The 12679-nt window shown below is 35.0% G+C and overlaps 1 protein-coding gene across 7 annotated transcripts in view; it reads right to left on the reverse strand.

Moving 5' to 3' along the window:
• The window catches only part of AKT3 (AKT serine/threonine kinase 3), a 153921-nt gene that overhangs the window by 76596 nt on the left and 64646 nt on the right, over positions 1–12679 (reverse strand). The window contains exon 2 of one of the 7 annotated variants that reach the window (XM_082755553.1): positions 12110–12185. The exons of the other annotated variants lie outside the window; for them this stretch is intronic. The gene's annotated coding sequence lies outside the window, so the exon portion shown is untranslated. The remainder of the gene's footprint in view (positions 1–12109; positions 12186–12679) is intronic. 7 annotated transcript variants of the gene reach the window in all.

Raw genomic sequence — 12679 nt, forward strand, 5'->3', positions numbered from 1 at the left:
ACAGAACACCAGTACACCCAAGCCAGCTCAAAGGTTCAGGTTTCAAAGAAAGTCCTCCTTTCTGTGAGGAATAAACTGGATGGGGAGATAAGCAGACTGGACTCTCAGAATTAGGGATGACAAGGTAAGAACACTAGTTAGTCGCCTCAAAAAAAAAGAGAAACCATCACTAACTTACATACACATGCTCTTAAGAGATGCAGTGCATACTTCTCTATCACTTACTCCCTTCTCTTCTTAGGGCAACATTTAAGATCACATTTAGCTTCTGCTAGGTACTCAGTCTCTTAAGCAGAAGACTGAACAGATTTTTGATCATCTAGTCAGTTATGCAGTTGACATCCTGCCTAGAGAAAAACTGTTAGAAGAGTCTACTACTTCCAAGCTTTTTTGAAGAGAGTTAGGCACTTTGGACAAAAGTTAATCACAGGAAGATATAAATAATTGAATGAAAAATAAAAAAAAAAAAAACAGCTTATCCATGAGCACAACTCTCCCTTCACCCTGCAAACTATAGCCAGACACAGGACACGCAGTTTAAAAGCAACAGCTATAGCTTCATAAGAATACTGTATATTTCTTTCACAGACATTTTTCTTTGAAGAATGTTTCTCCTAAGTGGTTCCCCAAGATGAAATCAGTAACACCCCTTTTTCAGGGCATCTGTACAAACGCATGCACATACACAAATATATAACCCTTTTTTTCCTTGAAATGACCAATATTCCAATCCCTCTTCAACACCTATACAGGAATATTTATCATCTGCCTTTTATTTATTTTGTAATTTAATTAACAAATGGGTGAACACTTTTGAAGAATAAAGTAAACAGTGCTATCAGTAAGCAGTTCACTTAACTGCTGAAGTGGTTTAATGGCTCCCAAGATGCACTCTAGGTGATCTCTTATAACCACATTCCTTCTATAGTATTTGCTTAACGACAGAAAAATATTTTAGTCCATACTTCTTAATAGACATGTTTAATGGACAGTTTTGAAAGAGAAAAATCCTCCATACAAAAAGAGGAAGAAAAAAAAAAAAAAAAAAAAAACAAGATAACAACAATAAGAAACCCAACACTGAAACACAACAGAGTATTGGAAAGAAAAAACACTTTCATGACTTCTACTTTACCAGCCCAAATAAAACAAAAACATCTTTCATAGTTTAAGCAGTATTTAATTACTTTAAATATGTCTGGGGTGTACATTTAACAAGTACCTCAAAAAACAAACAACAAAAAACAAAGTAACAAAAAACAAACAACAAGAAGTTTACATCTGGAAAGTCAGTAATTCAAGTGAAAAGAAATTCCAGGAGAAAGGAGTCCACACAGGCTAACCAACACACAAGACAGCCTGACAATTTAATGAAATGTAGCTGTGGTACTTAAAAAAGCAGTGGATCTGCCATAGAGAATTAATCAGTTTGTACCCGACTTCCTGCTGAGTTAATGTAAGCTAAATTATTATTTTGCTTAAATTTACACCCTTCTAAGTTGAAAAACATGTACTCATAGAATCTATTTATTAGACTGTAAGAAGAGGTCTCTAATTTCAACCACCACAGCAAAGAAAGCCAAGTAATACATACATGTTTTTAATTCTTGTCAAAGTTTTTAAAGCTGCTTGAGAAAAGAGGCACTAAAATGCATATCTCAAATATGTACAGACAATAAATACATATTCACAATACAAATTTAGAATCAGGTCTAGGTTGTTGGGGTGTGCTTTTTTAACAGCTACTAGCAGAATACACCCCAAAGTGGAAATAATACAGCAGAGCATTCTTGAGGCACATGAAAATACAATCTGATCTTTGTGCAAAAGCACCCTCACAAAATGCAACTCTTTAACTAATGCTGGATTTAATAATAAATACACTGGATAACAACAGTAACAAAGAATGCTTAAAGAAGGTCTGTTCAGAGAACATGACCCTTGCAGCTAGCTCTGTACTTGCCTACTGCAATTGTAATGATTTTTCTTTTTTGCCTTTGACAGATAGTAACAAGAATCCTGCCTTCAGGACATTTCAGAAAATATGTTTATTCTAGTGATGCAATGTTTGTAGTTTTGATACTGCGGAGGAGCTTCACAAAGAAGTGTTTTCTAAGAAACCATGTGAGTGTACAACAAACCCACATTAGATTAACCATATCACTCTAAGTTTGCAATTTTTTCACTTCACCTGAGGACTCAAATCATCTCTTCAAACATACACTTCAAGTTGCATTCAATGGTTGCAGTTTTTAGCCTCATCCATTTGTAATCCCCAGCATATGGAAAATTAGAAATTCTCAAAAACTTACTTAGTAAAGCCAAATTAATCTCATTATTAAAATAAATAAATAAATTAATTAATTAATTAACTGTAAGTTTTAAAAGATCACTTTTGCAAAACATCTACATTTTTTAATATGTAAATGGTTTTAGAGGTGTGAAGGAAATGTCTTTAATATACAGTGCTGATAAGCAACAGAAACCTGAGTTCAAAAACTTGCTTCCTTAAAAGAAGCAACAGCTGCCACACAGACATAAGTGAGATTTAAGGGAAGGGAAAAAAAATAACCAAGCCCTCCAAGCAGAGAACACCAAAAATCTGCCTCTCGTCTGTGTCACCAATTTACAAAAATGGCTTTAACAGAAATAATATACAAATATGGTTCTCTCCTCTTTTTTTTTTTTTTTTTTTTTCCTTTAAGAGGCACTTCTGTGTTAAATCAGACCGTAGTTCCCCTGCACTAGCATTTAATAAACAGTTGGGGAAAAAAAAGTGAATGTGTCTAAGAACAAAATTATAGTAAATAAACTTTTAAAAAATAACTATAGGCATATGCAGTTTTTCTTTAAAAGAAACAACTGTAATTAATGCCAGGTCAAGTAAAATATCAGAAGCAATGCCAGTGGTTCTGAGATTGAATTTACTTACCTTGGCCCTCTGAGGGCAGTGTTACCTAACGCACGATTAGAAGCAGCAGTAGACTATTTGACTAAGTCTGTAGACACTAGTGAATGTAAAGCACTCCTGTTTAATATTTACTCACTTGTGATTTCATGACAACAAATTTGCAACACAGTTCAAAGCTACTGTAAAAAAAGAAATGTTTTAAAAAGCTAAAAGATATACCTGTCCTCATGATTCAATATATGCTCTTCAATACAATGTGTGTAACTATACCATCATGCAAAAGGTTTGACAAAAATCTTACTGCATGCCAAAAAAAATAAGCGAAACTATTTTTTTTGAACATGCGTTAGCATTTTTAAAACTTTTTTTTTTATTACATGCTAACTCATAAGAATTTTCCAGCACTTCAAAGAAGAGCAGAATTTGGAACTAAAATTTTTTGATTCTGTCTTTTATACCACAACACAATGATTATTTATTCATGCTAACGGTTTTCCCACAGTTCCCAGTTCACTAAGTGACATTTTGAGCACATCTGTACTTACATTAGACAAATGATTTTTTTCAGTCACAAGAAGAAAATAGTATATAGCATTTCATGCTATACATGGGCATCAGTGTATACCACAGCTAAGCTTCCATTACACTTCCTACAAACTGGGCAATGGTTCCAAACATGAGGTTTGGATACCAGCGTAAGCAAAATGCTGTCATATGGACAGTTCAAAGCACTTGAACTTCTTTATGACATCTCAGCCACCCAATGAAGTTACAAAGACTGGTCAATTTATGCTCCGCTTTTCACAGCTGTGTGGTGAGAAACCAGTGGAAACTACACAGATGCTATGATTTTGCATAATGCAGCAAGCAGACTCAGGAACATGCTCTAGAAGTTACTCAGCTGAGCAAGAGAAGAAGAAAGCAGACACAACGCTCTCTCTTACGCCAACCAAGATGTACTGAAGAGCTGGCAAACAAAAGGATCATTTTTTCTGAAGCAACAGTAGGTTGTGATCAAAACTAAGGACTGCTACAGGTAAGGCAGGCAAGTTCCAAGCAGAGATGGAGTCACCACGTAGGGTGGAGGCACTAAGAAACTCTCCATGGTCTCAGTGTGCTTCTCCGCACATACAGGTACAGGAAGAACTGAGTTTCTCAGTGGGAAGTTCTTCCCTGCTTCTGTTCCTGGGTTTGCTTCCTCTCAGGTTCTGAATGCAACCTACAAAAGTGAGTGAGAGTTTCACCAGGGCTCACATCACTACCCACCCTCATCATCTCATTAGGACCACTGGAGTGAGTCAGTGTCCTGTCTTGTATAAATGCAACCCTACTTCAGCTTCTGTTGTTTATTCAACCTTTTTTCTGTTGCATTAATAATCTTTTCTTTAAAATATATAAAAATCAAGAGGAAAATATTCCGTAAAAGACAGACATGCCACTATTCAAATGGCAAGCAGTTTTCTAAATGGGTATCTAAAAATTACCGATGTGTTTTGGCATCTCATGGAAAATAAATGGTAGCAATTCATACTCAATTTTGATATGCACAAAATTTTGTCCTTTTAGAAATCTGTACCAGAAATACAAAGTTATCTGACATCCTGACAAATTGAGAATTGACCTTTACCATGTCCATTTTGAGCCAACAGGAAGAAAAACTTGCCAATTTCAACATCACTCTCACTTCCCCTCCATTCTTAAAGGATAAGAATTAGAACAATAAATAAATTAAATAGAAGTTGATATTAGCACATACCGTCTGGAATAACATAGTACTGGATTCCATTGACATCCCTGAACAACAAAGGAGATCAATATTTTCTAAATGTCTGCTATTCAAGAGTGGAAACCCATGCTGGAAACATTTGGGGACACTGCTCACATTTCTTAAGTCTCTCTCTTGCTTATGGTTTTACAGTATCAAAGCACAAAATGCTACAGTATTCAGCTGCTTCTAAAAGGAGTTTTGTAGCTTTTAATAGTATTGAGATGTATTTGTACTAAGTACAATTAAAAAAAAAAAAGTAGTCTCACAGGATTTTTGTATTGGTAAAAAAAACTTCAAGTTCTCAGTACTTTTAAATATTTATATTTTTTTTTATACAGAACTATCGGCACTAATTAGTAGACTGTATAACAGAAAACATAAGACTTTCCTTTTTTTTTTTTTCTGTCAAGTACTAGTAGACCAAAAGACCTTTTTTAGATGTTGCAAGTATTTTAAGAGTAGAACAAGCATACAAATATTTATCTATAAATTACACTGAAAAAGATAGCTGCGGCAGTAATGATTTAAATAGATGTACTTGGTAGAAATATATCTATTAAATAAGATAATAAAATGTAAATGATTTTTTACATGTAGCTATGTTGAATTAAACATCATCTTAACATTCCCTACTTACAACTTCTTGTATAACAGCCAACTCTAGTTTACGCAAGAAACCTCAAACTTTCCATTGTTTTCAAAAAGAGTATGATAAGTTTGACAATAGTATTATCATTGAGTTGAGTTTCTTTGACAGATTAATGTGTTGTCAAAAACTGTCTTACCCCTCTTAAAGCTGGTATACTTCCTAGCATGTTTTTTCAAAGCAAACCGTCTCACTTTTACAACTGGCACATCACAATAATTTTAAAATAGCTCCTCTAAACTTTATGCTTGTCACTAGATATGCTTGTAGCCTAAGACCTTATCAAGTGCCACAAAATGAGCACTAACATCATTCATCTGAATTTTTTCCTCAAGCATACCATTAAGGTCAACATTTTCATTTTATCATTCAGCCCACATCATTTGCAAACAATCAACCTGAGACACGTAGAAACATTCCTCAATATGCTTGAGCAGAAAGAACAGTTTTGTTACCACTGTATGCTTCAGGATTTACTTGAAAACTCTTTGGGTGCATGAAATCATGATAAACAATGACACAGGATTGCCCAGAGTACCTTGAGCTTCACACCAGCCATGACACAACAGAAAATTGAACATTTCTGTAGAGAAGAACCAACAACTCAGGTAACAGGTGAAAAGCAATTCACCATCTGCAGTGCCACTGACCTGCGTCTAGATTCAGGTGCAGAAGTCAGTACTTGGGTAGGAAGCAGTCACACCTAAATTTTCAGTTGTAAACATAATCCAAAATTGACTTTTTATGCTTAGACAAGATGATGGTAAGAGGAAACATAAAATGTTCCCATAAAGAGTTATTGTTATCAATGATCTAAGATGGAAGACTTAAGAAAATTTGGAGGGTGGGGAGGAAATCTTGGGGTTAAACAGTTGTTAGATTCATTCTGGTAATATTTAAGGCATATTGTGACTAACCAAAAATCCCTGATATATACTAGTAACTGGAAGACAATCTGCAACGCAGAGCTACAGTACACCTCAACCACTATTTCATTCTCCACTTTTCAATTCAATACAGATATCAGATTGCTGAATTTGCACATAATATTTAAGAAAAATAAATAAGGCTTACAAGTTCCCTTTTGCATTTTTAAACTAAATCATCTGGATAAGATATTGCTTTCCTTTAGCCTTTTGGGGCAAGCTTAATTTCCTTTCATGTTTGTATCCATTTTCATGCTTCTTTCACATTATCCTGGAAACTCATATTGAAAAGCACTCGCCAAACAAGAAATAAGAAAGGATTTTAGAGAAAGAAAGAAAACCATACTCCTATATAGTGATGCAATTTTTTATTTATTTTTTATTTGGAACTGTCAAACAGGAAAATACACAAGTTATGGCTGACCAGCTCCTTGCCTTTGGAGAAAAAAAAATTGAAAATAAGATCAACTGAAAGAGAAAATTAGTTGCTAATCTCATGCTAACCCCTAGCATTTATTTGTCTACTATATGCCAGACAATCATCGATTGGCAATGTCTGCATATGAAAAGCTCAGGATGCAGTAGTAAGGGTATGCAACATATTAGTCTTGAAGTAGACAAAGCTACGTAGGAACTTGTGTAGCACCTGTCCACCAAATGTCTGAGACTGAAATAACTGCGTTATTCTTTCTACTTCTCCAAGTACCAAATTTATCAAGACTTTTTTTTTTCTTTAAATCCACCACATGGAGAAATCAAAAGTTTTCTTTGCTGCAAGAAAAGGCTCTTTTTAGGAATAAACAACGGAAGGAGGGAAGATATTAAACTCCTGAACTAATTAACAGAAGTAAAGGAGGCGGTGGGGGACAATGATAATTAATATGTACCCTCCTCCTAACCAAATCTCCACATACATTCATTCTGTATATGCACACACAACAGCAGCATCATAAACCGTCTCAAGTTCTTGCCATTATTCAGTTCGACATCTGCACATGTTTATGCGTCTCTCCAAACAACCTCTTGAACACCCTGCTGGAGCTGTCATTTTTTTCTTCTCCCTATCTGGCAGATGGCAAGTCAACAATCGGCATCAACAGCAGCCGAATATCTCCCCCCTCCATCCGACCCCCCTAAACAGACACAATAATAACTTCTTTGTGCTTCCCCACAATGCAGCTGCTTAAACCATTTCGCTACAAGGCTGCTTTGCCTTAATAAAAAAAAAAAAAAAAAAAAAAAAAAAAAAAAAAAATCCCTTCTGTCAAGTCTAAAAAGCAGCATAATGTTAAGCAAGCTAAAGCCACAGCACAGCTGCAAACGGGCAGACACATTGACAGCTCCTCCCTTAACAAAGCCCTGTGAATTGAAGGGGGTTCATCTGAGGCTCACACAGTAATTAGTATAAAAAAGTCCGACAGCCTCTATTATGCTAGGAAAAAAAAACTGGACAGAACTGGGCTGCTGTTTTGCGTCAAGAGTTCTGCTGCAGAGTAGATAAATCATGTTGGGTTTTTTTCCTCTCTTTTTAAAGACAGTAATAAGGAGGATGAGAGAAGCTAATTTGAAAACTTGGACACAGTAATTGTACCATATGGTGAGCATTTATCCCTTCTGAAATACACGCTAACAGTCACTTACATGCACAGTGCTTTGTTTTACAGTTGTTATTCTCTCTACCATATTCATAAAATGGATCTGAATATCCGATACACTAGAGAAGTTGTGTGTAATTAGCAACAAAACTGCCTGAGCTTAATATATTGGCCTACCGTAGCAATCTAGTTAATTGCAGAAAATCCCATGCCCCCAAATTTAAATAGTGTCCACTTCAAGGATTTTTTTTTTATTATTTCTGTCAAACTGGCTAAATATCATACATAATAAGGTTCAGAGAAGTAATTTATTGACACCAGTACTCCTTGATACAGTTGACTCTAAAATGCACAAGCAGGACACATTTCCCTTGTCATCCATGTAGGAGAAGAGAGAGGAATTAATTCAAGAAGCATTTAAGGGAAACCCCAAAACACTTAAGTTCCATCCTACTTGGAAAAGGAATTGCTCCATAAAATTAACATGCTGAAACTAAACTTCGGAGTGTGGCATGGCAGGGAGACATAGACTTCAAGTCCACCCCCCCGTTTTCATCCCCTATTTTCTTCCTGATCGTATTTTCCAGTATTTTTGTTAGTAATTCAAACACTTCATTCACAAGAATCTTCAAAATCATGAAAATATACCATTCAACCCTCCAGGTCTGCTCACTTTTTGCCACACACTTCCACCTTTTCACCCTGCTTATGCCACCAAATCAGATGGAAAGCACAGAAGATAAGGAACCAGCTGAACTAAGCTGGGAAAATGTAGGTTTCTTTATTTAAAGAAAACGCTGTATATCAGTGGCAAGACCAATAAATCTTAGAGGTGCTGTTTATAGAAAATGAAATGTAGTGAACTTCCAAGCAAGGAAAATAAAATTTGCAGAAGAAAAAATGCAAATTTGATGAAAAATTAACCAGACACAAAGTCTGCAACTGAGGATCCTGGTATTTGCAAAGAACCAGAAGGGTGTCTTTCTATTAGCCTTCACCTCAGAAGACAACAACAGAAATCTTCTTTGTGCCTTTCCAGGTAACAGACAAATACTTTCACTGCCTCTAGATCAAAAATGAGGTATTTGAGCAGCTTGCTAGGGGCTAAGGTGTCTTAGGGCAATGAACAGAGAAGAACTCCCTCCCCTAAATAAGAACCAAAAACCGAAATTTCAAGTCAATTGGCTGGATGGTAATCTAAGAAAACTGTTTATAATTCTGTTTTTAATCATACTCTTAACTAATGCAAACTGACAGAAGATAAACAAAGCAGCACTGCCTTTCAGTAGAAAAATCATGCCCATCATACCTAAGGGATTTCTTCTAAAACATCAAGAAAATAAAATGGACAAAGACTAACTGACACAATTTATTTCAACTTCTAAAAAGCATTTAATAAGTCTAAAGAAACAGTAGCTCTGTGGAGAAGAAAAAAAAAAGCTGTGTGGTAAAACAAAATAGAAATGGGAAACTGGGTAAAAGAAAGACGGCTAAGCAGGATCATATGGTCAAACTTCAATTACTAATGCTCTATAGTTCTTTTATAGGAACATTTTTAGTTAATATGTACATCAGTGATCTGGAATCACCACTGTATGTACTGCAAGGCAGTAAAACTGTTCAAGACTACTAAGAATGTGAAGCATTTCTGAGTGGCAATGCTATTCCAGTGAGCTGAGATGAAAAGCACTGAAGAATTACTGAAATTAATAAATACAGGAACAATTTTCAATACTCATACAAGGTGTATAGTTTTAAATTAACCACCAAAGACCAATTAATGTAACCATTGCTTAAGTGTGCAGCTTTGTAAAGAAAGAAAATCAAATGTTATCATTTTAAAGGTACACAATTTTAGGAACACTGAAAATATTATCATTTCATGATAAACAATTACAGTTCTGCTGACTATATTTAAAAATAATAATAATTGCAACAGAACTGAAAGGCTTCAGAGACAAAATGCACCAAAACCAACCAAACAAAAAAATCACCGGAGTTACAGAGGAGAGAATGACTAGATTAGGCTTCAGTTTCAAAGAAAGGTCTATGGCTATAGGATTTAATGTTACAAATGACCAACAGCAGAATACCAGTTATCTGAAAAGAACGAATTTTCAGAAGGGTTCAAGAGCGGATTTTCAAGCATCCAGCACCTACAGTTACAGCTGAAGTCTGCACCATTACAATGCAGCCACTCTGCCACCAATTCAGCACCCAGTATCTCTTCGCACCTTTAGAAAAATCAAGCCTCTCCTTCAGTGCTGTAAGGAATCTTCAAACTCGTGTGGACACTTTTTTTTTTTTTTTTGAAAGGAAGTCTCACGTTGAGGAAATTGGAGTAAACATTCGACAGAGGCAGATTGTTCCTTTTAACTGCGATGTATTTCTGTCCTATCGCGAATCTGCTACTCAGCCAGACAGTGCTGACAGCAAATTAAAGTCCCAGTCCTTGGCCACTTTGGGTCATTTTATGTGCAACCTACCACCAGCACAATGTGCTTGGGATGGCAAGGAATATGTGTGAAGGAAGTGTGCTGTGCACCCCATGTGCACCCACTTCACTGTGTCTGCTGAGCCAGCCCATGCCAAAAAAAAAAAAAAAAAAAAAAAAAAGAAAGTTTTGACCTATTTCAGCTCACTGTATAACGAGTATTTGCACAAAGGAGAAACGGGGGAACAATAGGCTGGAGGCATGAAAGATGCAAGGGAGAAGAGGCATCAGCATGAACTTCTGAAAGATTAATGATTTATTGGAGTGCTGGTCTACCACGTGATTGCAATTCTTGTTTTCCAGTTAAGCTACAAGAGCAGGTTTGAATGATTCAAATTTCTAAGATCAACTGCATCATTAAGCAATGATGCTACCGCTGACACAATGTTAAGCCAAGAAATTCCCTAATACAACTTCACATTTTATATAAACAAAGTATATTCTGACCTGTGTCAGAATATATCCTGACAACCTTATTCATACATGTATATACAAAAATTATAGATAAAAAATTTTGTTAGCTTTAAAGAGTATGCACGAATCCTTCTACTCAGGCAAATAACTGAAAATTCACTTAAAATTCTCAATGTGAAAAATCATTTGAAATAAAGTACTTTGACATGTATTTGTGAAGTAGCAATTACAATTTAATGATGTCAACAAAATCTTAGCAACACAGAGATCCCAGTGCTAATTGATATTTTGAGTTAGCCATGCAGTAATTCCTATACTAGAAACAGCACCAAGAAGATGAGAACTTGGTCAGTAACGTATTTTCTTAAACTTGCAGACTATAATTAATGCAATCGAAACTATATGTATATATATAAAAAAAAAAACTCCAGTTTTTAACCACAGGATTCTACATATTTCTAAAATATTTTACTGCCTTAGAATGAATAAAACTGCTCCTAACACCCACATATGAATCACAATACAGTTTAATTTTAATATACATATTTTACAATATTTTATCTTGCATGATTTTGTTATATTACAATTGGAATAAAGGTTCAGGCAAGTGAAATACTTGTAAAGGCTTAGTTTTTCCACTCCTCTGAATTAAAAGAAAGCTTTGCTCGTGAGCAGAAATGTGAAATTCTTTAACCTGCAGTTTTACTAGTACAAAAATTTTGCCTCATTTTCAAACACTCTTTTTGAACGTCTTAAAAACAGAGCTTTTAACTAGGAACCCCCAAATTCCAGCCACAAGGTAGAACTGAAAAATGACTGACCTAGGTAAGACACACAAGTTTAACTAACCAAATGTGGTAAACTCAGGATAAGGTTTGTTACTGTTTTTCACTAACATGCACATCTTGTGGTTTCTCTACTACAAGTATACATTTTTTTCTAATCTGAATTACTGAACAGTTTTTACTGATTTTGCCTCCAAAATAATTTTGACACAAAGGGTAATCTAATATTTTATCAGACAACCTGAAATAGATCCTGGCAAACTCAAATTATCTTATTCAATGCCAAAGGCAAACTTTATACAAGAGAAAACTGTGATAATCTCTTCCTAAAACTGGCCTTCCTGAAATTCAGACTGATTATATATACAGTTATTAACTGACACCAAATATTCAACATTTGTGACACCAAAATAATAGGGACCAATAAGGAACTGTAATTTTCCAAAATATATTTGCATTAATATTAAATTAACAAAACCAATTTGGTATGGTTTTAGTGGATTTTTTTTCCTCTAGAAAGCAAACAGCACAATTTTCTAATTAATACAAACAAAATGGAAACTGACTTACAACACTGACTTCAAAATCCTTGTGAAAGTCTGTACTGGTGATGTCACAAATGCTGTCACATCTGAGCGGGTATTGTCTGTAGAAGGTTCAGAAACGTCCATTTTAATCAAAACATTTATTAGAGGTAGTTGTGTATTTTGTTTTTATTTTAATGAATTACAGAGTTCTCTAAAGAATCATGGTTGCAGCTCCCTTTAAAAAATAATAGATTAAGTAGTCTATGTATCTGAAATACACTATCTGGATCTGATCTATAATGGATGTAGAAAATCATGTAAGAGTGAGGGGAAACCTATACTTTATACTTTCATCAGGCTTTAATAATGATGTTCACATAACATTGATGTAACATTCACATCTTCTCCTTTGCTTGAAACGTCCTACAAATTATAACTTCCTCAGAGTACTAAAATGCCAATGATAAAGTATTATAAACCTTTCAACTTCATTGTACTTTGGAGAAAAATATTTTCTTCTATTTTCCCCACTCCAAAACACTAACTACTCAATTACTTTTCTTACATCTGGGTGTTAACAGAGCACCTGAGTCAAGAAATCCTCACTTTAGTG

The sequence above is a fragment of the Aythya marila genome (assembly GCF_965140915.1).
Source record: "Aythya marila genome assembly, chromosome: 3".
Taxonomy (NCBI): Eukaryota; Metazoa; Chordata; class Aves; order Anseriformes; family Anatidae; genus Aythya; species Aythya marila.